Genomic DNA, 26,044 nt, shown 5'->3' on the forward strand with positions numbered 1-26,044 from the left:
CCTCACTAATTTTTTATCAAATTGAGGAGTTGAGGTGAGCTTGTTCCAATTACTTCATTTTCAAACTGAGTTGGATAATACTTCAATTCTAAAATTTGAGACTTGACATCACAGTAAATATTCATTTCTGTGTATCCAATTTTTTGAATTTCACACATAATTCAATTTTTTAAAGGTCAAATTACTAGAAAACAGCGCATTATACGGGAAGATATGAAGAATACTTTCATTTTTCAAAAAACGTCAAATATTCATTAATGAACGTTCAACTTACATTGAAGAGTTGGGTTCTTTGAATTGCTGCTATTTTTAAGAGATGTATTGGTCGTAATGAAGAAATTGAAAGATGTTGATGGAATCATGTGTTCGAAGAAGATTCATAACATCAAAGCTTCATTCCGAAAATCATTTCCTTCGATAGAACTATTTATGTGATATAGCCGAAAATAACATTTTTATGGATTTTCAATAGACTGTATATTTTTAACTGAGTCTAATCGGAAAAACTTGTAAAGGAAAAAAACAGTTTCCTTTGACCCCAGGGATCTTCGAATGATATTTATGTAGAATATACAATTTTTCCTATCTAAATTGTTAGTTTCCAATTTTTTAAGCACTTAACTAGCACCTGTGTGAAATATTCATATCATTAATAATTACATTATACTGAATGAAGATGTAGAACTGTTGAACTGGTTCGCCTAAAATTTGGGGAAATATCACAAATTTTTTCATCATCCACATTAATAAAGGAATTTAATAATTCACTGTTTTATACAATGACAACGAACGTCATTCTTAATTATACTAAAAGAGTGAAATTATTATAGTAGATTCTCATAGTTATATTCCATATTGAAATTGAAGGTATTTCTTAAATTATATTCAATCTATACGCTCGTTCCATATATCATTACACGGATGAATAAAAATGAATATTATCGTGACTAATGTTGAACTGTTATATGCGTATTTTTAGTTTGTATGCATTTGAAACCACAAACTATGAAAATTCCTTCTTCTGAGAAATCATCCAAGTAGCAGGAAGTTTAATGGTAACGCTAAATGGAATTCATCAGAGTAATAAACATAGATAGAGGGAGAATATGTCAGATAGCGAATTTTGTCCCTAACTTTCTGAACTATCAAATTTGACTTTAAGCGCGCGGAAACATATCAGTGATATAATATTTCACTCAATTCGCGAGTTTCTCATCAAAGAACGCACTTCTTATGTCTCAATAGTGAATCTACGTTTCATATTAACTCAAAATATATTGAAATAAATACCTAAATATATCAGGAATTCAAAAAACAAACTTTAATCGCGCCAAACGACGTGAAACAACCGATGACACTAGGAGAGCAAAAGTTGCCAAACCTTGGATTTCAGAAGGTAGATACAGAAAATAAGAAATATTCTACTTAATAAAACTTCGACAAGTAGGAAAAATATCGGATTCCAAATATTCAAATTTGAATATTTAATCGGGAATCAGTCAAATAAATATATTTCATTCAATTTATCTATATTCCTAAAAATATGGCAAAATTGTGGATTTGAAAATATATCACAATCCGCCAACGTAATCTAACCATATTGGGATCATATAAAAATTGCGCATCTATCTATCTTTATTACTCTATGAGTCTATGGGTGTATTCGTTATTATTTTCATCATTTTTGCATTTTCATGGGTTCAGTATTTTGACGTGAAGGATTTTTAAAATAGTTAATTGGAAATCGCACGGATGTCCCAAAATTTTTTCGAATTCTCCTAGAACTAACATAGGAATCGAGACGATGCAATAACGTAGAGAGTGAGTAGGAGAAATTGAATTCCATTTGTACCTCCAATTGAGTGGAACATAAAACTGGCGCTGGAATTGTCAATCCTTGCGACAAACTTCTTTAATCTGCCGAGCACGTCTGCGATGTAGCATTTTGGGGAAATTTGAAACGGATGACAGGGAAATTTCTTTACCGGTCTCAGCATTTCGACATATGTGAACTGCATGAAGCCAGCAGATCTGAAGAAACTTCAGAAGCGAATATTATGCTATTTTATCAGTACATCTATAATGATCTCGAATGCTGTATATTTTTATATCAGGCGAAATATTTCTCCACCTTATATTTGACTTTTCAAAGGACCCCGCACGTTTTATATGGGAAATGGCTTTCCGTGAATTTGGCTGAATTTTTGATATGTTGTAGTTCTTGATAAACTGATCAGAAGTGTCCATAGCCACAAAGCTCAAAAATGAACAGTTTTCGAGATATGGAGCTTTGAAAATGGATTTTTTGCAATTTTCGGGGTTTTTGCTCATCAATCGGGGAGCTCTCATTTCTGGTACTATATTGTATCAAAACTGCAGACATTTTCACGGATTCGTTTGTCTGTGAGATGCTATCATCAAGTTCGAGACATTCTGAGGAAAATGTCTTGGCACCCCATTGTCAGATTATCGAGATTTGTGAGAAACAAATCACATATCATATGTAAACGATATCAATATTGATCACAATTGTAATCCCTGAGGATAAATGATTATTATTTTCCCATTTTCCCCCATTACAGCTCGCGGTGCCTGGTTATGAACATTTTGGTTAACATATTTGATATTATTAGATATCAGATATATGAGGATTCAGTTATTATGGTCTCTCTTAAAAAAATCTCACAATATGTCGTTTCTCGGTCATGTGGATTATTCTGGCGTTATCTTGTGGCATGAAAAGATGTATGGAAGATCTTGGATTTTGTATCTCATTTCATAGCCAATGTGGAGCAGTGTATAAAAAATTATCGATGGCGGTGCCTAAAATAACCAAGGAAGATCATTTCTCAGTCGGGTTCTGGCCGCCGAACATCCAAATTCCATTACAACCAGAAATGAGAGCTCCCCGATTGATGAGCAAAAACCCCGAAAATTGCAAAAAATCCATTTTCAAAGCTCCATATCTCGATAACTGTAAATTTTTGAGCTTTGTGGCTATGGACACTTATGATTAGTTTATCAGGAACTACAACTTATCAAAAATTCAGCCAAATTCACGGAAAGCCATTTCCCATATAAAACGTGCGGGGTCCCTTCAAATGGAGAATTTTATTTGTTTTCATTGTGGAAATATTTGACAAAAACTATAAAGAAACCAACGGTACAACTTTTTCATAATTTTCGCCTTTATGCCTTATATCGGAAACGATTGCAATATGTAGTAAATTTAGATAGATTCGCATTCTCAAATTAACTCAATTAAAGATTCCTTATTTCATCCGTTTATCTAACGAGTTTTAAAATGGATAGAAATTACGACTATGTCTCAAATTTTGCGTTGTAAATGGAGGTTAGATTTCCGAAACAATGAAAATTATCATAATCCATTTTAAAATTTCAAGAATCAGATAGACTTTATATTACGATTACATATTTCAGGTCAAAAACTGAACAAACTTTATTGAACCAACAAGCATCCTATATTGACCTGATGTTTGGTCGGAATTCGACTAGTAAAACAAAGACATGGTCATTAGAAAAAGTAAACAAATTAAACAACCATTTCATTAATATTGCTGCGAATATTAACAAGCAACCCTCAAATGAGAGATCAACAACTATGATCAGATTATAGGATAAATCATTTTTTCACAGATGCTAGGCGTTCTTCGTTGGAGGTTATAATTCCACAACATTCCGAATATTGAAATGAATGAATTAATTATCGAAACCGTGAAAACGACGGAACTAAAACTTTCTGATTAATGAATGCAAAATATGAGTTTTTCAAAACCAAAATGCTGTCCAAAACTCTATATTACTGGATAACGAACATAAGCACGTTCATATCATACGAGTGTTAACATAATAACTTATAATAATTTCTCGTTTCAACCTTTTTCTATCTCACACCGTTAGCATCAATGTTGGTGCATTTTCTTTTTTTTCCATCATAAATAACAGCACTAATATTTTCGTTCAAACGTACTTGATTATTTCCATCCGTTACCTCAAATCGATCGAAACAATGCTAACGGCTATCGGTTAATATTCATAATAATAAATACCTCGAATGGGATATTTCGAATCATTATGAGAACCATAAAATTTTCAACTCTAGACGTAGTAAAAATCTATTTTTATTTGAATTTTACGGCTCTATTTAATCTACCAAATAAGTTCGTTTATTATTCTGTTCGGTAATAGTTCGTGTGAACATATTTGACCTTTGAACTTATATCCTTTCTATTTCATCGTTTCAGCTATTCAAAGTAAAATTTGGATATCGAAGAAATTCATCCTCTGGCAGTTTACTACCATTTCCGAAAGATTTTTTGCAAACATCTATTGTTTATCTGATTTAAAACGCTTTTGAAGACCCTTCTGAACGAATTGAGCATACAAAAAAAAATGAAACCTTCAATTATCATTATATCGCACATTTTAATTTTTGTGTTAGTAAAGGGTGTTTTTTCAGAGCTATAGAACTTTAAATTGCAATAAAACAACGATGGATTATTCGATTAACATGAATTTTATTTATCCGCAAGATAATCTTGTGGCATTACATTTTAAATATGATTTCTGGCAAATGACCGCCACGGCTGGCTCGGATGTAGTCCAATCTGGACGTTCAATTTTCGATGACTTTTTCCAACATTTGTGACCGTTTATCGGCAATAACACGGCGAATGTTGTCTTCCAAACGGTCAAGGGTTTTTGGCTTATCTGCATAGACCAATGACTTTTCATAGCCCCACAGAAAGTAGTCTAGCGGTGTCAAATCACAAGATCTTGAAGGCCAATTCACAGCTCCAAAACGTGAAATTAGGCGGTCACCAAACGTGTCTTTCAATAAATCGATTGTGGCACGAGCTGTGTGACATGTTGCGCCGTCTTGTTGGAACCACAGCTCCTGGACATCATGTTTGTTCAATTCAGAAATGAAAAAGTTAGTAATCATGGCTCTATACCGATCACCATTGACTGTAACGTTCTGGCCATCATCGTTTTTGAAGAAGTACGGACCAATGATTCCACCAGCCCATAAAGCGCACCAAACAGTCAGTTTTTCTGGATGTAACGGTGTTTCGATATACATTTGAGGATTAGCTTCAATCCAAATGCTGCAGTTTTGTTTGTTGACGTAGCCATTCAACCAGAAGTGCGCTTCATCGCTAAACAAAATACAATGGACGTAGTGCGCGATACGTATTCCGCACAGAACCATTATTTTCGAAATGAAATTGCACTATTTGTTGTTGTTCAGGCGTGAGTCTATTCATGATGAATTGCCAAACCAAACTGACAATAAATCACTTGACATCTGTTGAATCGGTCGCCATCTTGAACAGTAATGCCAACTTGAAGTTACATACCTCGAAAAAAAAACCCGTTAGTTAAAAAGAATGTGTTAGAAATTATGAAGAACCCGACAGAATTCTCTTTTTATTCTGCCCTTTCGACAGCAAGATGAAGAAATAAGCTATCCTTGTTTTCAAGAATTCCTATGAAACAAATTAATAGGCCACCTTGCTAATGATGCCTTTAAATCTAGTGATCTCTGAGTTTAAGCGGTACTTATCACGCCAATATCGGCAAATTCATTGTATCTTGGGTAATTAAAGCGACTATTATTATCCATAACCTATATTATTTATTTCAGCTCCGTAATTACGATACCAAACTTCGAATGAAATAGCAAGGGACATAAAGCTATCATTTGAAGTGAATGTTCAAGTTTCTGGTAGCTGAAACACAAAATCATTACATACAAAGATTGTTGTAGGCACACCAAAAATTTTTTAGTTTTGGACAGATTCTCCATTCATCGCAAAGTGTTTCGAGAATGCAGTATATTTAAAATGATTGAAATAATGGAACAATTTTCAATGAACAATAAACATCAATTATACTAACAGACAAAAAAACTGCATCATCCAGAAGGAGCTGTTTAAATTTCAATATTTTTCGATAAAACATAGATAGTATAGCAAGGAGTACATGATTGTCAATTCGAGAAATCGCTAACCGTACGGATAGAAATCCAACTACTGTTATGAGATGTTGTCAAGCGTGGTTTGATAATGCCCAAAATCGAAGAAGAGTAGGCACCGGACGTCGAAGGGGCATAAATGAAATTCAAAATCGATATCTATGACTTATGGCCGTTAGAGACCGATTTGCGACAACTTCATCTTTGGCTGATGAGTGGTAAGGAGAACAAGGCCATCCTGTTACTGTCCGAATGGTTTACCGCCGAATAAGGCCTTCTGGACTGCAGCATTATCGACTCCAACTTGTGTTACCTCTGTCGGTTGAGCATCGCTGGCAACGATTACAGTGGTGCAAAGAACGTCAACATTGGAATGTGAAATAGCATCAGGTCGTCTTTTCTGATTGATCTCGATTCTCCTTGGGTACACATGATGGCCAAAGAAGGGTCAGACGACGTCAGCGTCGGTGAGAAAGACGTGAACGTTTGAGAGAGAAGAAAAACTTCATTGAAACAATGTTTCAAAGGGCTAACGACCTAGGTCTTCCTGCCCATATACAAAGTCTTATTTTACAAGGTATAAAAATGTAAATAAAAAAACAGTTTAGTTTTTGAGGTAAGTGAATTCATTGTATGTATATTAAAAGAGACTGTGTTGCGTTTTTCATCTTTCGTTCAGCAAGTGTTCGAATAGAGTTTAATAAATTTCTTTTTCAGTCTATGTATCCTGTCGGCTATTGGTTCTATTTGGGTTTTTTGATATAAGTACTGGTTGGACGGATTGTGGAGTGGATTGTTGGGATGTCTCAACTTGGTTATTTTCCGTAGACTGTTTCGTTCCGCTACCTCAATAATTCTCATCGTAGTTTTGTTGCATGAACCTAGAATCTGATGACCATATTCAAGAAGAGGTCTGCAGATCATTTTGTAGATGTTTGACGCTGTTTTTGTATCTATGCCTTGATCTTTATAAGTGAGTGACCTGAAGTGACTGGCTCTCGTGATAGTGTTTTGTTTGGTGGAGTTGATGTGCATCTTAAATTTGAGTTTACTATCAATTATCATGCCGAGATATCTACAGTTTGTTACAGGCTTCAATGTAGTATTTTCCAGAGTAATTGTGGGCGAGTTATGGTGGATCTTGTGATAAAATATAATTAATTTTGTCTTCTTGGGGTTTTTATTCTCCACTTGTTCATCCATTGGGTCATCTTCTCCTTGATCTCTTCCAGTCTTTTCATCGTGTCCGATATAGTTTTACCGTGTGCAATTAGGGTGGTATCATCGGCAAACTGTAAAATATATTAACTCATCCTGGTCGCGCGTTCTGTGTCGTTGATATCTGAGCAATATAAATTATATAGGTATGGTGACAGTGGAGAGCCTTGTGGAAGTCCTTGCTTTGGGGAGAATTCGTTGGACAATGCGTTTTTTATTTTAACTTGTATAGACCTATTGCTAAGGAAGTCGTTTATTATTCTCAGCATATATACTGGGCATCCAAGCTTATGGAGTTTGTATATGAGTCCTGAGTGCCAAGTGCTGTCAAAAGCTTTTTGTATGTCCATAAATATTGCCGCAGAATGATGACCCTGTTTTCTCTTGCTCTGAACATTTTGAGTGAGTATGATCAATGGGTGGATAGTCGATGTTTTCTGTTTGAAACCAAATTGGAAATTGGGAATCTTGTGGCTTAGTATTTTCATCATCCTAGATTTGATTATTTTCTCAAGGTTCTTTCCAATTACTGGGAGTAGGGTTATTGGTCTGTAGTTTTCGAGCTTCCTGGTGTCTGCCTTTGATTTAGGGATTGTGATTAATAGTCCCCTTTTCCAAATTTTGTGAAAACAAGACTCCTGAATACAATAGGTGTAGATTCGGATTATTTCAAGATGTATTGATAGATCTAGCCTTTTTCAGAATGCTTCTGGGAATATTGTCATATCCTGGAGCAGTGTTTTTACCATGATTTAGGGCTTCGAAGTATTCATTTTGATCTATAGGTGTGATATCATCATCAATTCTTAGGGTAGGAAAAATATTTTTGTACCAATCCTCAATTTGTTCCCTGTGGTTTGAACGTTTGATGTTGAGCGTCACCGGACAGTAGGCGTTATGGTATGAAGTAGTATTGCACATGCAAGTAGGTCACCTTGAGTCTTCATTCGAGGTAACATGACAGCGCAGTATTACCTTCAAGAAAAAGTGGAGCCTTATGTTCTTCCTTACCTTAACCGGCTCTAGAATCCAATATTTCAGCAAGATAATGCCCGACCTCATGTTGGCAGAGTTAGTTTAAACTTTTTCGAAGCCACCCATGTGAATCTTTTGCCATGGCCGCCCAGATCCCTCGAGCATGTTTGGGACATGATGGTTAGAAGGCTCGGAAATTTACCCCAGCCCCCACGGACTTTGGCACCTCTGAGACATGAAGTGCAGGTAGTTTGGGATAGTATCCCTCAAGAAGAAATAGACCATCTTATTGTATTAATGCCGAGACGTGTTGGGGAATGTATGGATAGTCGCGGTGGACAAACACATTATTAACAAATTTATTGAAAAAATTGTAAACCCTTCGTTTCTTTCTCCAAATTTCAATCATTTACTCCTTGCTGTACAATCTATGTTTCACAAAGACAAAAAATTAAATTTGAATAGTTCCTTCTGCGTGTTGCAGTTTCTCTGTCAGTTAGTATATTTCGCATTATAGCCAACATATAACGTCGGGATATCAAAATATTCGGATGGTTAATCCTAAGAAGATGAGGAGCGAGCAACTGCGCGCTCCGGTCTAATGTTACTGCAATTATGTAAACACAAATTGCGAATTCAATATTACAACTTTTTTACTGCAGACAGATTATACAGTTTACGGAACGAGGAGCTCAGACCGTTGGAGCTCTCGACGTCGCCTGGCAAAATGATTTTCCATCTTGAGCTGCAACATCTGGACGTCGACAAGAATTCATTTTCAGCCGGCTGATGGCCTTTTCATTCACTCTGGCGATGAAAATAAGTCGGAAAACGAAAAAACTTGTAGGAAGTTAGAGGAGGATGTTTGCAGAAAACTGCTTCTCTTGGAAACTTTGAATATGTCTAGACTTTGATTGATGATATCTCTTATTGCGGAACGAGGAAAGCAATGAAGGAGGACGTTCATCAAAACCGATTTTCTACTGTTTTCCTACGTCGGAGGTGGATGCATTTCAGTCAAAACTCATTTCAGTGATCACTTTTGGGATGAAAATATTTCTAATGGTCGAAAAAGTTTATTTGAAAAAGGTTATTTAATATACAGGGTGTTCCTGAATTGAAGGTACAAACGAACATGACAGATACTTGCGTTAGATCTCAGTAAGGCTTTTGACTGTGTTGACAGGGAAATACTGCTTGAGAAGATGGAGTACTATGGAGTAAGAGGTATAGCTTTGAAATTCATCAGATCATACTTAACTGATAGAAAGCAGGTGGTCACATGGAAGGGTATGAACTCTGGAATTAGAGAGATAAATGTGGGAGTCCCACAGAGATCGATACTGGGTCCTTTGTTGTTCGTTGTGTACATTAATGACTTACCAGGAAATGTTCCGTGCGAGGCAACGAGTTTATATGCAGATGATACATCCTTTCTCAATATTACTTCTTCACGGGAGGAACTGGAGCGTGTGTGTAATGAGACCCTGCGAGTTGCGGAGGACTGGTTTACCTTTAATGGTCTAAAATTGAATAGAGATAAAATTCAAAGACTGAATTTCAATTTAAACAACAAGGAAAAACGTAGTTTGAACCTACTTGGGATAACCTTGGAGAATGATCTTTGTTGGAAGGGGCATATCTCATTACTTACCAGGAAACTGTCGACAGCCCTTTTTACTATGAGGCGCATGAAGGCCATCTCTACCGATAATGTCTGTAAGCTGACTTATTTTTCCAACTTTCACTCTGTGGCGACATACGGGATACTGATATGGGGGCATAGTCCAGGTCTTGATCGGATTTTCCTGAAACAAAAGGAGGCAGTAAAAATTTTGAGTGGTGTACCAAAAACACATAGCTGTCGAGAACTATTTAAGAAGCATAGGATACTTACCATTGTCTCCGTTTTCATTCTGGAGTGCTTGAAATTTGTTCACTCAAACAAAAATGGGTTCACTCAAGTCAGCGATTGCCATTCGTACAACACCAGACACAGAGATGAGTTCAGGAGCAATTTTCATAGAGCTAAATCCACTCAAATTGCAGTGAATTACTGGTGCATCAAACTGTACAACAAGCTTCCTCAATCTATGAAGAGTTTGCCAAGGTCAGCTCTTCAGAGAAATGTCAAGAATTTGTTGTTGGAGAACGTATTTTATTCTGTTGACGAGTTTTTGAGATTCGAGTTCTGACTTGTGTTGTCTTCAGCGTGTTGATGTATTGAAATTTTAACTTGTTAAACTGTGTTAACTGATGTTTATATTTATATTAGTATGTTTTTTATCATTATGTAATATTGCTGAATGTGTTTATATGACGTGCCATGTAATTCTTTCTTGATGGCGAATAAAATTTACTATTTACTAGATTCCTCGAATCATTTTCAGAAAAAAGTCCTATAAAACTGGCCCGCAAATGTTTATTTTTCGAAAAACTGGATGTTAAATTTTGATTTTTTTCAAGTTTTTTTCTCAAGATGTTTAACTTGAGTTTGGCGGGCTGAGATAAATAAATTAATTTTCAGTATTCGTACTCACCCACTCTGTAGCAAAGATTAATGAATATTTTTATAGGACTTTTAGTGGATTTTGAACCGCTAATGGTCTCTATAGATTAGGCGATATTCAGCGATGAAGAATACTTCTTCTCTTTCTTCTCTTTGACATGATATGCTAGAAGAACTTTACCTTCTACCAGCTATTTTTGGTATTGTATAATCTATGTGTAGATAGTTAGATAGTAAGTATATAGAAGATGTCAACGATGTTATGCAGAGATCTTCTCGGAGATTGAAGCAGGTGATAAAATTAATTATTTCTATGAAAATAATGACGTATCAAGTAGTATATTTTGTGTATAATTTCAAATTATGTTCAATTCAATATATGATTACGAAATCCTCAGAGCAAAAGGCTATAAGGTGAAATATTCTAGGTACATTCATTACACTTTATTTCATCATAAATTTAATAGAGTTTGTACACAATTGATCGTCAAATTGAGAAAAATAAAATATAATAACCTTTCCGTGACAATGCATATACATTGCCGTGACCAGGATTCGAACCTGGGTTACTACGGCCACAACGTAGGGTCCTAACCACTAGACGATCACGGCTATCAAGGTTAAGTGATACGCGTAGGAACTCAAACGATGAAAAGGATAAGTTATTGATAACTTTCACTGAGTTCTTGTCATTAGTTAAAGTTCATTAGCGAAACTAATTATTTTCATCAATGATGTAGGTATATGTATTCAGAATTTTATCATTTATTATTTTCGTTCTTCTAATGGATTATTTCATTGTCTCTAATGATTTTTGTCGAATATTTTTCAATTTGATAGAAAATGGTGAGATTTAAAAAGTTGCGTTTGGAATCTACTTTTTCGATTTAATTTCATACCGAAAAACGTAAAAACTGTAGAATAAAATTATTGAATATACAGCGGGGGAAATCAAAACCAGACATCACAAATTCATAATTATAGGCAAGTACAAGAATTTGAGGTGAAAATATTATACCTATATCGTCGTATGTTTTCCATGTTGTCATTAATAATTATTTTAAATTTTGTTTTTTATGTGTAAATACATCGTTTCCTCAAGCTAAAAGCATGATTTTGTCAGGTTATGGGTTTTTTATTGCCCTTACTTCAAACAGGAGCCTCTTATTTTTCTTTACGATATTGTTCGACTCACTTATGACATCCGCGGTCAAATTAAATTATGCCTTTCCATATGGCTCAAAAAAACTGCCGAACTGAAAAAACTAGAAATTTTTAATGGGTACCTACAATTCGTCCAGGCGTAAATATGGTCGTTTAAAATTGTGTTTTCTTGTAAATTCCAAAACTACGATTTGTTGGAAATATTATTTTTTCGGCAACCGTCCGGGAAGTGCTCACTTCTCGGACGCTTTTTCTCTGAAAAAGTAGCATTTCCCGGCCTAGTCCGGAAAGTACGTACTTCCCGGACTAGGCCGGAAAAGAATCATAGAATCCATAGCAACCGAGGTAACGGCTGACAGTTCATATAAAATTAGTTGTCAAAAATTTGCATGTTTTTTGATCGCAATCGCAATAAAATATGGAAAGCAGCAGCGATAGTGTTATTTTACATGGTTGCCGAAAAAATATTGTACGCAACAGCCCGAAAATGGTTTTTTTGGACTCACAGACTTCCAGACTTCCACAGACTTCTATTCGTCCAAAAAAAACATATTTTCCGGACTTGTTACGTAAATTACTATTACATTCAGATGAAATATGAAATTTCAAACATCATACAAATTTCATGTTTATCGTGTTCCCTGAGCCAAAAATATTTCAGAAGATTATCTGAAGAAAATCACTCAATAGTTGGGGTTTTGCCTGTACATAATAAAATATCAGTGTCAATCTTATACGGCCCATAAATACACAATAAATTTTGCGCAAAAAGATCGCACAAAAATATTGAGGTGGCTCATAGATGTACAATAATATTGTGTTCGATATTGGGAGTTGTGCATTAATATTGAACGTCTGTAGATGATACTGAAGGTTGTGCAAAATATTATGCAAGGTTTGGTACACATCGTTCAATTTTTTTTTCAGTCCAAACCTGTGGCGCGAAGTAATAAGTTTTTACCTATTCGAAAATCGATTAACGTGATTATGTTTATAAAAAGTTCACTCTGAAATTGGCCAAAAATCTTTATGTCGTTCGTTTACATGTTCACAACTACTGAAAATCATCGTTCGATTCCATTTCCGAATAAAAAAAAAGGATCATACACATTTCCACAAAACGCTAGCGCGCCGCATTCTCTAAGCAGAACAAGCTCGCAAAACGCTGAAGTGGAAACGAAACATGCAATTCGTATTTCCAAAGGAGGACCTTGGGTAGTTCGAAACAATTACGTCCGTTTTTATCCACTCACTTCTTGGCAATTAGGGAGTGCAAGAACTGTGGTAGATAATGCAGCAGCTACGACTACGACGACAGCGACGGCTGCTCCAAATGGAAATACAATAATAAGAGCTGGTGGGAACAAGCTGTCGTCAGCTGAAATCGACCCGGATTTAGCGAACGGCACTGAAGGAACGAAACAACTCATCTTCTATGTCGCGCCCCTTTCAGTGTCAGCATCTTCTTACACCAGGAGAGCGGGAAAATCGGGTAAGACGCTTGGCGTTTCTGCAACTTGACGTCGACGGTCGTTAATTCGAATTGGAAAGTTATTGATGTCACTTTCAAATTTCTACTGAGTTAACCGGATTTTGACAGCCCTTTTTAATGACATATGTCAAGCAGTACTGTTACACAAAGCGTCATATGTTTAGTTTAAAGTAAGATATCTGAAATACTGATGTGTTCACTGATTAAATTTTGTTTAAGATAATTCTGGTTCGGCATAGGTCCCTTTCCCTTTTCTTCCTTAAGGTGGCGCTATACAAAGAATTAATTTCAAAATTCTCATTTGTTCTGTCAAAAGGAGTTAACCTCAAAACGACATTGACAGAAAGACGATGAGAGCGCTGCCATAAGAAACGAATCAAGTGAAAAGGGACCACTACCATTAAAATCCAAGAAGGCCCTTCAAAAGTTGTCACTTTAATCTTAAAGTTTTTTTGAGTTTTGACTTTTGTTTTAGATCGTTTAACAATATGTAAGATACTGGATCTGTTACTGATGTTTTAAGGTCCATACTTCGGCTGTAAGAGGAAGTATTGAAGAAGATCCGAATTTATGCATTCCTTGGTTCGCACAACATTTGGGCTACCCTCACAGCACGTCTAATTTTGATTTTGAATCTGCATTTCAGTTGACACAAAAATGAAGCCATCTGACCATAAAATGCCTAAAATATATGCTGATTGGATGCTTGAACAAAATGTTTTGATGGCGATTTTTCGCATCGATTTTTTTTCAGTGACGAAGCACATTTTGCCCTCGAGGGCTGTGTGAACAAGCGAAATTGTCGCATAAATGAGGCAGTGAAAATCCTTATGTAAATGATGAGAGACACCCACAAAAAGACGCTGTATGGTTAGGGATTCACGGCATGGCTTGATATTCAAGCTACTAAGCTCAAGCCAAGTAGCTTGGGCTTGATTAGAAATCAACTCAAGTTCAAGTGAAGTAGTAGTTTTTCAATGTTAAATTAAGTACTTTATAAATAAATACTTGACTTGAAATTGAGAAACTATTACTTGACTTGAACTTGAGTTGATCTCAAGTCAAGCTCAAGCCAAGTAGCTCGATTATCAAGCCGTGAATCCCTATATATGGTGGGCAATCTGATCTGGCAGAGTGATTAGCTTGAACTTCATTGAAAATGAAGATGGTGTCATGCAAACAGTCAATTCTCATCGCTATAGCCAAATGATTACCGATATTTTTGGCTTTTAATTAATGATATGGAGTTAGAGAAGTTGTGGAAAACTCGTTACTGATACAACTCGGTGTTGGAAGTGATTCAGACCTTTCTTCAAAATTTTCTTCTGAAATGTCGATTTTTGTGATAGTGGTTTGTTATTGAAAATTGAAAACTTGCTATTGCTAACGGGTTCAAGGGTGTAGACTACCTTTCTCTCTTGGTTCTTTAGTACAGATTCATTTTGATTCTGTGCGGAAATCGCTTGATCTATTCCTTCAATTTTCAGAAGAAACCTTCGTATGACAGTTCAAATTGAACTGATTTGTGTCACAAATAATTCGAAGTTTTCGTTTTATATCACTATGAAATTTGAAAAGTTTATCAATCGTACCTCAATTATTTCTATGATTCAAGTACTTAGTGAGAGAGGTAGTGTACACCCTTAAGCTGGAGACAATGTTATCAACTCTATTTTGGAATAAAAACAAATTCCACCTATACTGTTACTCTCCATGACAATGCGCAAACATTGCTTTTATTAGAACCTTGGTTACTTCGGTTACATATTACGGAATTCATCATATTATGGAATTCTACTGTGGGGAAATGCCTCAGATGCTGTGAGAGTTTTCATATTGCAAAAGAAAGCGATGCGTATCATGCATGAAATGGGTAGTAGAGATTCTTGTAGAACTGTTTTTAAAAAATATGGGATACTCACCTTTCCATCACTTTATATCAGAGAGTGTCTGCTGTACATACAACGTGGTGGCGCCAACTTACGTAAAAATGGGACTTATCACATGATCAACACACGTCATAGAGATGATCTAAGAACTCCTTTGCATAGAAGGAAAAACACTCAGAATTCTGCTGCTTATTACTGGAGTGCTAAGATGTTCAACAAGATACCCAACGATATGAAGAATTTACCAGAGCGAGCATTCAGGAGGGTTATCAATCGGCTCTTGATTGCAAATGAATTTTATTCAGTGGAGGAATTTTTCAGTTTTCAATTTTAATATTGCTGTATTGACGAACCATGTAAAATTGATGGCAATAAATTATTATTATTATTATTATTATTATTATTATTACAGCTTAGGGTTCTAACCACCAGACGATCATAGCTGTAGAGTATAGATCCTTCCACTAATTGGAGCAAATTTTACAGTTATAATATAGCTTACTTTTCTTCACTCATAATTTCGAAACAACCAAATTACAACTTATATACAATTCAGGTATACAGTTCTTTGATATTCAAAAGCGCATTAGCTCACGAAAGAACCAGCATTTCAAAGCTCTTAACTGCAAGTCAAAACATTCATCATATAAAGTTTAACATCAATTCCTTCTATCAAATACGCATGATGGAATTATCGATCTTTTTTTGGCAGCAGCTGATAAAGATGTTCCATAAATAAAATTACCCGGTGTTCTTGAGCTGCCTAGTTCTGATCGAAGTTTTATAAATTTGATCCTTTGTAGTCAAAATTCATCTCAGATAATCTTCATATATCACAGTTAGTGCTTTCATAAGCTCATCTGAGATCATTTCGAAAACGACGCAAGTAGATTATTCTGAAGATCAGTTACAGAATTTTCAATATAAGGCTGACTTGCATTCAAATTCCACTTCTATACCCGTTGAAAGTTATCCTATTTTCGCAAAGTACAGACGTTACGCCTTGCCTCTCCTTTCTTCACTCGTCTGAATGATGAACCACTTTAGATAAATTTATGCGCCAGACATTGGTAGTTTATTCGTTGGAACCGAGGCAAAAACAGCGACCGAGTCGAATTATCTAGATAAACGAACCTCTCTGAAAACGGATTTATACCTAGGAAACATGCGAATTGAATATCTCCTCATATGCGAAATCCAAATGAGGGATATATGAATTTCTAGTGAGCATTCAACCGGCGTAAACACTCTTTCCGTATCTAATATTAGATGTGCATCGAAGGGACAAACATTTCTTTTATTTCTCTGCAACAACTGAAAACGAAGCAAAATTCGAAATACTACCATATGACTGAAAAGCAAATACAGAAATAAAATGTCAAGAATCATTAGGGATGGAAGAATTAATAAATAAGATGATCAAAGATGGCTATTTTTTCTATAGTAGAAAATTAAATTCAACAAAAATAGCTGAGAAGTGCAAGAAAACAATAGACATTTCTAACAGTAATTGATACGATATGCATATACATATATACTGACGTGAAGTTAGAAGCTTTTGCGCACTTATTCATGATATTTTTACATGAAATTTCACATCACCCTAAAAACTGGAAAGAAGCCTAAAAGCCTAAAACCCTAAACAAGTAATAGATGGGCAGAAGAAGAATATCGAATGAGACTAAAAAAAAGTAGATATGTGTTTTGAAAATACGCCAATATCAGAAGAGAAAGACAAGTTATAAAAAGGACAGCAGTTTCGAAAAATTCAATATGTATGTCACAATACAAAATGAATTTAGACCATACTCTATGACATCTTTAAGCCATCAGAAAAAAGTTGTTCAAATTCTAAAACAGAAATTTAGTTAGTTCTATCATATTTCAATCAATAGAATAAAGCAAAAATGTACCATAACTTTCAATGGGAATTCACAAAACTATCGTTTTCTCTCTGTATACATACTTAATCATCATTTCAATGTGGGATATTGAATTATTTGTCAGACTGTATGGATACATACCTACGTATATTCAATTGGATTACTTTTAAATATGATCTTCCAGTTCAAATAATTATTTAGTTGCAAATTTCTACCATCCTTGTAAGAAGAGAATGAAGTTCTCAATTGTTTGAGATTGAGGATTCAATATTCGGCACAATATGCTAACAAGCATATTGACATTCAAATTGACCCTCATATTCAATTTCCATCAATGCAATATTCCTAAATACTTGTCAAACTAGGGAAAACGGAACTGATCTCAGACGTTGTCATCTGTGGTTACCCTACCTTGTCGAGAACGATCAGTGTTCATTCTTATCTCCATCAGTGTCTTCGCCTTTGAATTCGATTTCATGGTGAAAGAAGAGTCTACTCAAACCCGGCTTTGACAACCGTTTCCTGTTGGCAATCTAAGAAGATTATAATAAGCGCAGGGACGTCGTTCAACTCAACTCAACGTGTAATGACCTTTCTGTTATGCTATGTAAATTGAAGGCGTTTACAGAAGTCGGGGTACCGCAACTCAACGTCGTTTTGTTATAAAAACACAACGTACTTGTCTCTGGTTCATTTCTCAACCGTGTAATATGAGGAGAGAACAATATCTCGACTTGACGCAGTTTGGACACGGTCGAGTTCCATCAGATGTCCGATGCTAATCGGCTATCTTCCTGCTGAAAGCATCGGATATGACTTTTTTACTGGTTTCGGGCGATTTAGTCTCGTTGAGCCGACGAGCATTAGAATTGATGAATTTTCATTCGGTCGTTCTCTAGAAAGTGCCTTTTTCAGCCATGATTAAGCATAACAGAAGGTTCAATAGCGTAGTGTGCATCTGTTGGGCATCGTGAAGCTGCACTTTTCGGAATTCTTCCAACTGGTAGTGTCCTTCACAATTTCACTGCTGGGTGAGATGGCGATAAAACACAATTGATTCTGTTCACTCGCATAAGTACTGAGCTTCTGAGAAGTACTAAACAGGCTCAAGCGGATTTGACAACCATAAATATCAACGTCTTTTCTTCAGTCAGCCGATTCTAACTTTAGATCGATGGGAATCCACTAGCAACGTCATCTGTTAACTCAGTTTCTATTTCTCGTACATATTTACTTATTACTTCCGAATTGACCATTTCACATTAATACCAATAACATCCAAGGAAATCGCTCGAGTAGTTCTCATCATAGAGCGGTAGTTATATTGGCAATCCTGCGGGGATCACATCAGCCAACTAAAGCGAAGATGGGATACTCGTATTAGCTCCACTTTTCGGAATTCTTCCAACTGGTAGTGTCCTTCACAATTTCACTGTTGGAGGAGATGGCGACAAAACAAAATTGATTCTGTTCACTCGCATAAGTACCGAGCTTCTGAGAAGTACTAAACAGGCTCAAGCGGAATTGGCAACAATAAATATTAACGTCCTTTCTTCAGTGAGTCTTTTCTAACTTTAGATCGATGGGAATCCACTAGCAACATCATCTGTTACCTCAGTTTCTATTTTGCGTACATGTTTACTATTTACTTCCGAATTGAACATTTCGCATTAATACCAATAAGATCCAAGGAAATCGCTCGAGACGTTCTCATCATAGAGTGGTAGTTATATTGGCAATCCTGCGGGAATCACATCAGGCAACTAAAGCGAAGATGGGATACTCGTATTATTCAGTACGTTTGAAATTACATTATTTCCTAATCCGTTTTTCGCATCCGTCTGTGCGACGTCGAAGTTGGAGACGCGGTTAAATTAGGTATGTATGGGTCAAGGGCATCGACCTATCGAGAAATAACACCTCGCTTATCGTCACTATGGCAACATTAATTCAGTGTTGCCAATTGACTTGATTGACGAGCTATATCTTCACTTCAATAGGAGCTTGTTTGATGGTGATTATGGAAATAAATCAGAGGAATGACATACGTAGGTGGCTAAGTACCTTTATATCGATAGAAAGTTGAGAGAGATTGTTGGGACGCCTAATATTGTATATCTTTGTGTTTCGATTTGTGACTAAGGAGAGTTGAAGAGAGGTAGGGGTTTATTATTAATTATGATCCTTAAGGCAATTAAAGACTACTCAGACTACTTCTGCTAGTAAACCTTCGAGTAAGCATCCGGAAATATCATAATTTGTTAAGACTATTTACTTCTTTTATGAGGTTGCTAATACTTCGAATGAGAGATTTCAATGACAGTAAAACGAGAAATTAATTCATATGCTTTTTTCACACCGAGCGAAATGGGGATTTCACTTTTTAGTTTGCCCACAATAGGCGTACAACTTTGCTTCCGCCGTTTTTTTCCGAAGTTCGAGGATTTATTGTAAAAACCTGGTTATGCATTTATGATTCAAAGTATTGTCCATCGCTGGCCACTACTTTATCCCATCTTCCGGGCTGCGTACGAATTCCCGCGTTAAAAAAACTGATCATCCTTTGAAGCGATCTACGAATCGATCCAATTTTTTCTTTTTCATGAGACCGGAAGTGCTGGTCAGACAGGATGTGGGCCATTGGTCGAAACAAGTAATAATTCGAGGGAGCAACGTCTGGAGAATACGGCAGGTGGGGTAAGAAATCCCAGTTCAACGTTTCCAAGTATGTCTCAACTACTTTCACAACATGGGGCTGAGCATTGTCATGCTGTGAAAACACTTCATCATGTCCCTTGTTGAATTGCTGCCGTTTGTCTTTCAATGCTTGATTCAAAAGCATTAATTGCATTCGACAACGATCGCCTGGTTTCAACAATTTATAATACACTACGCCGATATGATCCTACCAAATACTGAGCATGACCTTGGAACTGTGAATATTCGGTTTGGTCGTCGACGTGGAAGCATGGCCGAGATATACCCATCATTTTCTGCGCTTGGGATTATCGCAATGAACCCATTCTTGGTCTCCAGTAACAATTCTATGCAGAAATCCCTTTAGTCTTTGCTTTGCAAGCAGCTGTTCACAAGCAAACAAACGTCGTTCAACATCGTTCAACTCGTAGGGAACCCAATTTCCTTGTTTCTGAATTATTCTCATGACTTTCAGGCGTTTTGAAATGGCTTGCTGCCTCACTCCCAATGATCCTGCCAATTCTTGTTGCGTTTGACACGAATCTAGATCAAGTAATGCCCTCAACTCTGCATCTTCGAAAACCTTCTCTCTTCCATCGCCATGCTGGTCTTCGACGTCAAAATCACCGTTTTTGAAGCGTTGAAACTACTCTAGGCACGTTGTTTGACAAATGACGACTTCACCATAGGTATTTGAGAGCATTCGATGAGCCTCAGTCGCAGATTTCTTCATATTAGAGCAGAAAATTAAAACCTCCTGCAAAAGACGCGAATTTGGCTCGTAAGCTGACATGTTTAATCGAGAATAACTTCAAGAATCAAACACAAATCGACTATTTTTTCGATGGTGTTATGTTTACAAATACCTAAGCTTATTGTATGACTTTTACGATCTATTTATTTCGACTACCACTTACAGCTACAACCATCTATTGAAAAACGACGGAAGCAAAGTTGTACACCTATACAAGTTTTCCTTAAATCGACATTTACTACTCGAAGACGATAAGGCGAAAACCACAAGATCTTGGTCGCCAAAACCTTGGAATTTTTCTAGTAATAAAGCCAAAACGAGTCGTGTTGTGTAGCTTTTTTCACCATTTTGCTGCAACCACAACTCTTCCAATTCCAGATCCTGAATGCCGAGCATCTTCAGTTCATCTCAGAATAAGTGAAACAAGTATGGTGGTAAGAATTAAGTTTCACTCATTGGCAACATCAATATCCTTCAAATTCAGAATGTCGAGGAAGTCTGGCAACGATGTACACCCGTCGTTACACTTGGTCGTTCATCAAATGTAGCAGACTTCGATATGCTGATATTCCGGTATCAGAAAAGGTCATGTGGATCAGATGCAGAGACATGGATGTCACTAGACGTCCAGGGTTTATAGATGAATCTACTTCTTTGAAGGCGTCTATGATAAGGGAGTTTTGACAAGCGACGATGTGAATGTAAGCGAGTAGGTCCGGAAAAACGAGAATTATGAGAGATGAAAGCATGTTTGGATGGATGATATGCGCCTGAAATTGGAAATTGATGTTGGTTCTTCGATATCGATATCTGGAAGAGTTCTTCGAACTGGAGAATTGTGTTTCCTGCATTTTACTCGCGAATATATTCCAGGAACGATGCAGAGGATGGAGGTGTGTTTGACAATTATAATAATGATTATGTGTACGTAAAGTAAATAAATAAATAAAATAAATAAATAAATAACGTCTTTATTCAGAGAAGCAGGATTATAATATGCCTGGCAATCATGACATCAAGGGCGAAGTCTAGCAAGCTATTCAACTCAACCCCATTAGTATGCAAGTATGGAACAAATTCATTTTTAGCTAAACAGACCATTTTGAAAAATAATCCTGAAAAACGTCGATTTTTTATTTTACTTTACCGTATTTTAAAATAATAATCTAATATACAGGGTGAATTACTTTCGAGGAATGACGTCACCGTCTTTTTTTTAATGGAACACCCCCATTTTGTCTCAATTTTCGATTACTCCAGCTGAGCTGATTCCTAAATTGGTAGAGGATGGACAAAAATACAATAGTTTTGTGTGTGCTCATGAAGTAACGCTTAACATTCTTTATTACTTAGTCAAATTAACAAAATTATCAAAAATACTTATTGTCTAGTGGCAATTGGTTTGAATGTAACACCTTGTAGTGTGTTACGTTTTGAGATTAATAAAAATGAGCCGTTTCCAAACATGTTCGGTACTTGTGGTCTAGCAGACAGAATATGAAAGAAATTATTTCTTATCAATTCAAAAAAAAAACATAGTCATCTAGTTTTTTGTGAAATGTCATTATTTGTCTTGTAATTTATTGATGTCCAATGACAGTTTAGTACTAAAATATTTTTGGTATTCGTGAATGTTTCAATTATTGCTTAGATTTAATTTATTATTTTTGTCCACCCCGTACGAGTTGGAACCAACATGTGATACATTTTTGGAATCAGCTCAGCTAGAGTAATCAGAAAATTGAGACAAAATGTGGTGTTTCATTTAAAAAAAATGACGGTGACGTCATTACTCGAAAGTAATGCACCCTGTATATTAGATTATTATTTTAAAATACGGTAAATTAAAATGAAAAATCGACGTGTTTCAGGATTTTTTCTTAAAATGGTCTGTTTAGCTAGAAATGAATTTATTCCATACTTTACGGACAGTTTGAATTGAAGACGAAAGCAGAAGTTAGATAAAAAAAGAATTTTCTTAAAAGCAAAATGATGGACTCTAGACGAGCAATTCGAAAGCTTGCTCCCTTATCTAAACTGAACCATTGTATAAAAAAAACGAAAAAAAAAACTCAGTGATGACGAATTTGCCGTCAAATTCAGAGATTCTCATTTCGAATGACGTCATTGCAAATTCATTATTGGGCGAAATCGGACTGAAGTAAGTAATGTTGTGACGTAATAATACTGTGAAATAAAAATAGGGGAAGTAGAATATCTGTCCAAAACATAATTCGGAATTGATTTGTTATCGAATGTTGCGGGTAATCCAATATCTGTTCGGTATCGCGTTTTCCGGTAAACCAATATCTCTCATGATTCCAGAAATTTCACGGAAATATGTTTTAGAAAAGGAATATCTCAAATTAGTGGGTTGACTGATTCAATTATGCGTCTGTCTGACGTAAGGGGATCTTTTGGGTATGAGAAACGGTTCGAGTTTTTTATCTCGGTGTTGTAATGTTAATATTCAATATCGAAACCCTCACAGGTTTTCCACAATTGGAAATCACAGTTTATTTGATATTTTATTTGGAATAAAATTCCATAGACTTTTGGGATTCAATCGTACATGAAGTAGGTGTTTGGTAATTGTTTAATATGTTTCAACGAATACTATAATTTGTCTTCTGATACGATTTTTATTTTTTTTTCATAGAATTTAGAATGTGATGAAAGAATATTTGAAATATTTTCAATTCATATATTATGTACCATTTATGTACTAAGAAATTATTCCCTGATGGAAAACATTCATATGTATTTTTAATTATTATTAATTGAGCTTTGAATATTATTCATTCATTAGCATATTTCTTTTATGAAAATTCTACAAATTATCTATTTATGTTAATCATTTATTTGTATGCGAAGCAAAATTTTCTTTTACATACATAAATGATTTATATTTGAATAATATTGATTCTTGTACTGCATGGATTGAATGTTTGAGATCTTGTTCCTATATTGTAAAATGATGATTCACCGCGATGACCTATTAAAAGTCAACTTGATGACACTGCCATATACTATCACAGTAAAATGCGGAAAAATATTACTAGGCAGTTACAGACCTAGATAAACTGATGGAACACTTGAAGAAATGGAGATTCAAAGTGAATACATCCAAAATAGTTGCAATCTACTTCGAAGGAACAACAGTAAAGAAAAAGAAAGCAGGAAACGTCAAAATAGGAAACCAGACGATAGAATGGAAAAAGGAAGCAAAATATCTGGGAGTAATACTAGATGAAAGAATGAATTTTAATAAACAGATAGAAGAAAACAAAAAAAAGGCAAGGCAATTGCACGGGAGACTGTACCTCCTGCTCAACCTTGAGAGTTTTCTTTAGAAAACAAGCAGAAGATAATAAAAATAGTGCTAATACCGTTATTACGTATGCAGGAGTAACCTGGTACAATACGAAAGACAATAATAAGGATCAGTTGCAAAGTACGCTAAATTCAGTAATCAGGACAGCAGTTGGCGCCCCATGGTATACAACCAACCAATAAATCAGAGAAGAACTGAAAATTGAAACTATTGAGAAAATAGTCAACGAACAAAAAAAGAAGATAAAAGAGATGCTGAAAGAGCACGAGAATAAGGAATTGAGGAAGATACTACAAATCAAAATGACAATGACAGATTTCAAAGAACTAAATAGAAGAAAAAAGTGACATAAAGTAGGAGGAAAGTCTTCCGATCAGAAAACAGTAGAAAATAGGGAAAATGAAAGTAGAGGCATAGGGAATGTGAATTCTGGACCTTAAACAAAAAGAAGATCTGAGTGTATAGGCTTCACTGACGGAGTTGATTTTACAGATTCTGCAGATCAGCAAATATTTAAAATTCTTCCTGGATAATAAAGAGCCCTTTGATTTTGATGTTATATAAATGTAAAGCGTTTCAATCGGTTGAATATAAATATCTAGGATTGTAAAATGTCAATTCTGAAATCTCCCCAACACTTTTGAACCACTTTTGATTAAGTTTAATCAGTTCGAACTCACTTCTTGCAGGAATCAAACCAATCAAATTCATCGTTAATTCGTTGATCCTCCTACTGCAGATCTCTTCAAAAATATTCCAATAAGGCTTATCTGGACGGAACTGAAGATCTCAAATGAACTATTCTTTTCCGCACGGATCCAAAACTCTCATTATTTCTCGAGGATGCAATTCATCCGAATGCAACTTTGTCAAAGTTGTTATCATCGGGACTTTGGTCTTATTGAAACGGGATTCCAATGGTGGAGAACCGATAGACTTTCTTGACAAAGTCTCGAATTGTGCCCGTATCGGAAATTCTAATTAGTCTCTACGTAATCGGAGTGCTGAGAAAGTACAAAAGGAGTATCGTTTTGATTGAGCTGATGTCGACTTCATTTATCCAAGTGGTTATGGAATGATTATCGTCTGTCTCCAGTGCAGGGGTGGACTGAGGTTAATGGTATTACTAGTTCTCTGGTTAATGACGAATAGGGATGTTGCCTATATTTTGAAATTGCTCTTAATTTGCAGATAAGCCCTATTAAAACACGAAAAAAAAAATTTCATGGAAAAATATAGAAAGTACCAATAAAAAATACGTAAATAGAAAAAGCTTTCAAAATTCCCGCTGAAACGCTCCATTCTGTCACGGTATAATGGTGACGTCACTGCATAAAAGAGGTACCACCATAGACAAACTAACTAGTTTATCTATGATCACCACGTGCTAACGGTCTGTCAAACTGAACTAATATCACAAGATCTGAAGTGATGATCCAAAAAATTTTACTTCACGATAGATTGGTGGTGTAGGATCAGAGAAACAGGAAAATGATACTCTGTTAGTTCGCCGACGTTTCGGAAAAATTTATTTCCATCCTCAGGGCTCTACAAAATTTACGGAGAACATCATTTGTAACATTGATGAAGGTGTTTATAAAAATAAAGGAAGGATGAGCATTACTAAAAGTTATTGACTGGAAAATATCACAGAAAACCATATTTTCTGTGATATTTGAATGATATATGAAAATGATGTTTTCCGTAAATTTTGTAGAGCCCTGAGGATGGAAATGAATTTTTCCGAAACGTCGACGAACTAACAGAGTATCATTTTCCTGTTTTTCTGATCCTACACCACCAATCTATCGTGAAGTGAACTAAGTGATATTGACAGTCAAGTTGGTTTGATTATATCATCTAACGTTCTAAACCATAGATAAACTAGTTCTAGATTTGGGGTAAAACTCTTTTTCAATGTTTAAAGATAATAATAATAACTTACAAACATTATACAATCAGAATAACAAACATATTGAGATCCATTACCTCTTTGAGTACTTACTGTAATAAATAACAACTCCTTATTAATATGGAATATGGAGATAGTCAGCCTCAATGTTGTGTTGTTAAATTATTGAATGCCATATCAAATGTTCAAAACTGTGGTTTCTTCTTTTCCTTCAGTGTG

General features: G+C 35.6%; 1 protein-coding gene, 1 long non-coding RNA gene and 1 other non-coding gene across 9 annotated transcripts in view; 1 reads left to right on the plus strand and 2 right to left on the minus strand.

The window, feature by feature from the left end:
- Positions 1 to 26,044, plus strand: part of LOC123680608 (RNA-binding protein Musashi homolog Rbp6) — a 980,242-nt gene that overhangs the window by 246,534 nt on the left and 707,664 nt on the right. The gene's annotated exons all lie outside the window — the stretch shown is intronic.
- Positions 9,346 to 10,470, minus strand: LOC123680613. Of its 2 annotated transcripts, XR_006747542.1 has the most exons (4): positions 10,089 to 10,470; positions 9,846 to 9,999; positions 9,575 to 9,714; positions 9,346 to 9,490 (listed from the first exon to the last, which is right to left on the minus strand). It is a non-coding gene; the product is annotated as an uncharacterized LOC123680613 (long non-coding RNA). The 2 variants fall into 2 exon arrangements; XR_006747541.1 differs by having other exon boundaries at positions 9,346 to 9,714.
- On the minus strand, positions 11,241 to 11,312 carry Trnah-gug. Its single transcript has one exon. It is a non-coding gene; the product is annotated as a tRNA-His (tRNA).

Source organism: Harmonia axyridis, chromosome 5 (assembly GCF_914767665.1).
Source record: "Harmonia axyridis chromosome 5, icHarAxyr1.1, whole genome shotgun sequence".
Classification (NCBI taxonomy): Eukaryota; Metazoa; Arthropoda; class Insecta; order Coleoptera; family Coccinellidae; genus Harmonia; species Harmonia axyridis.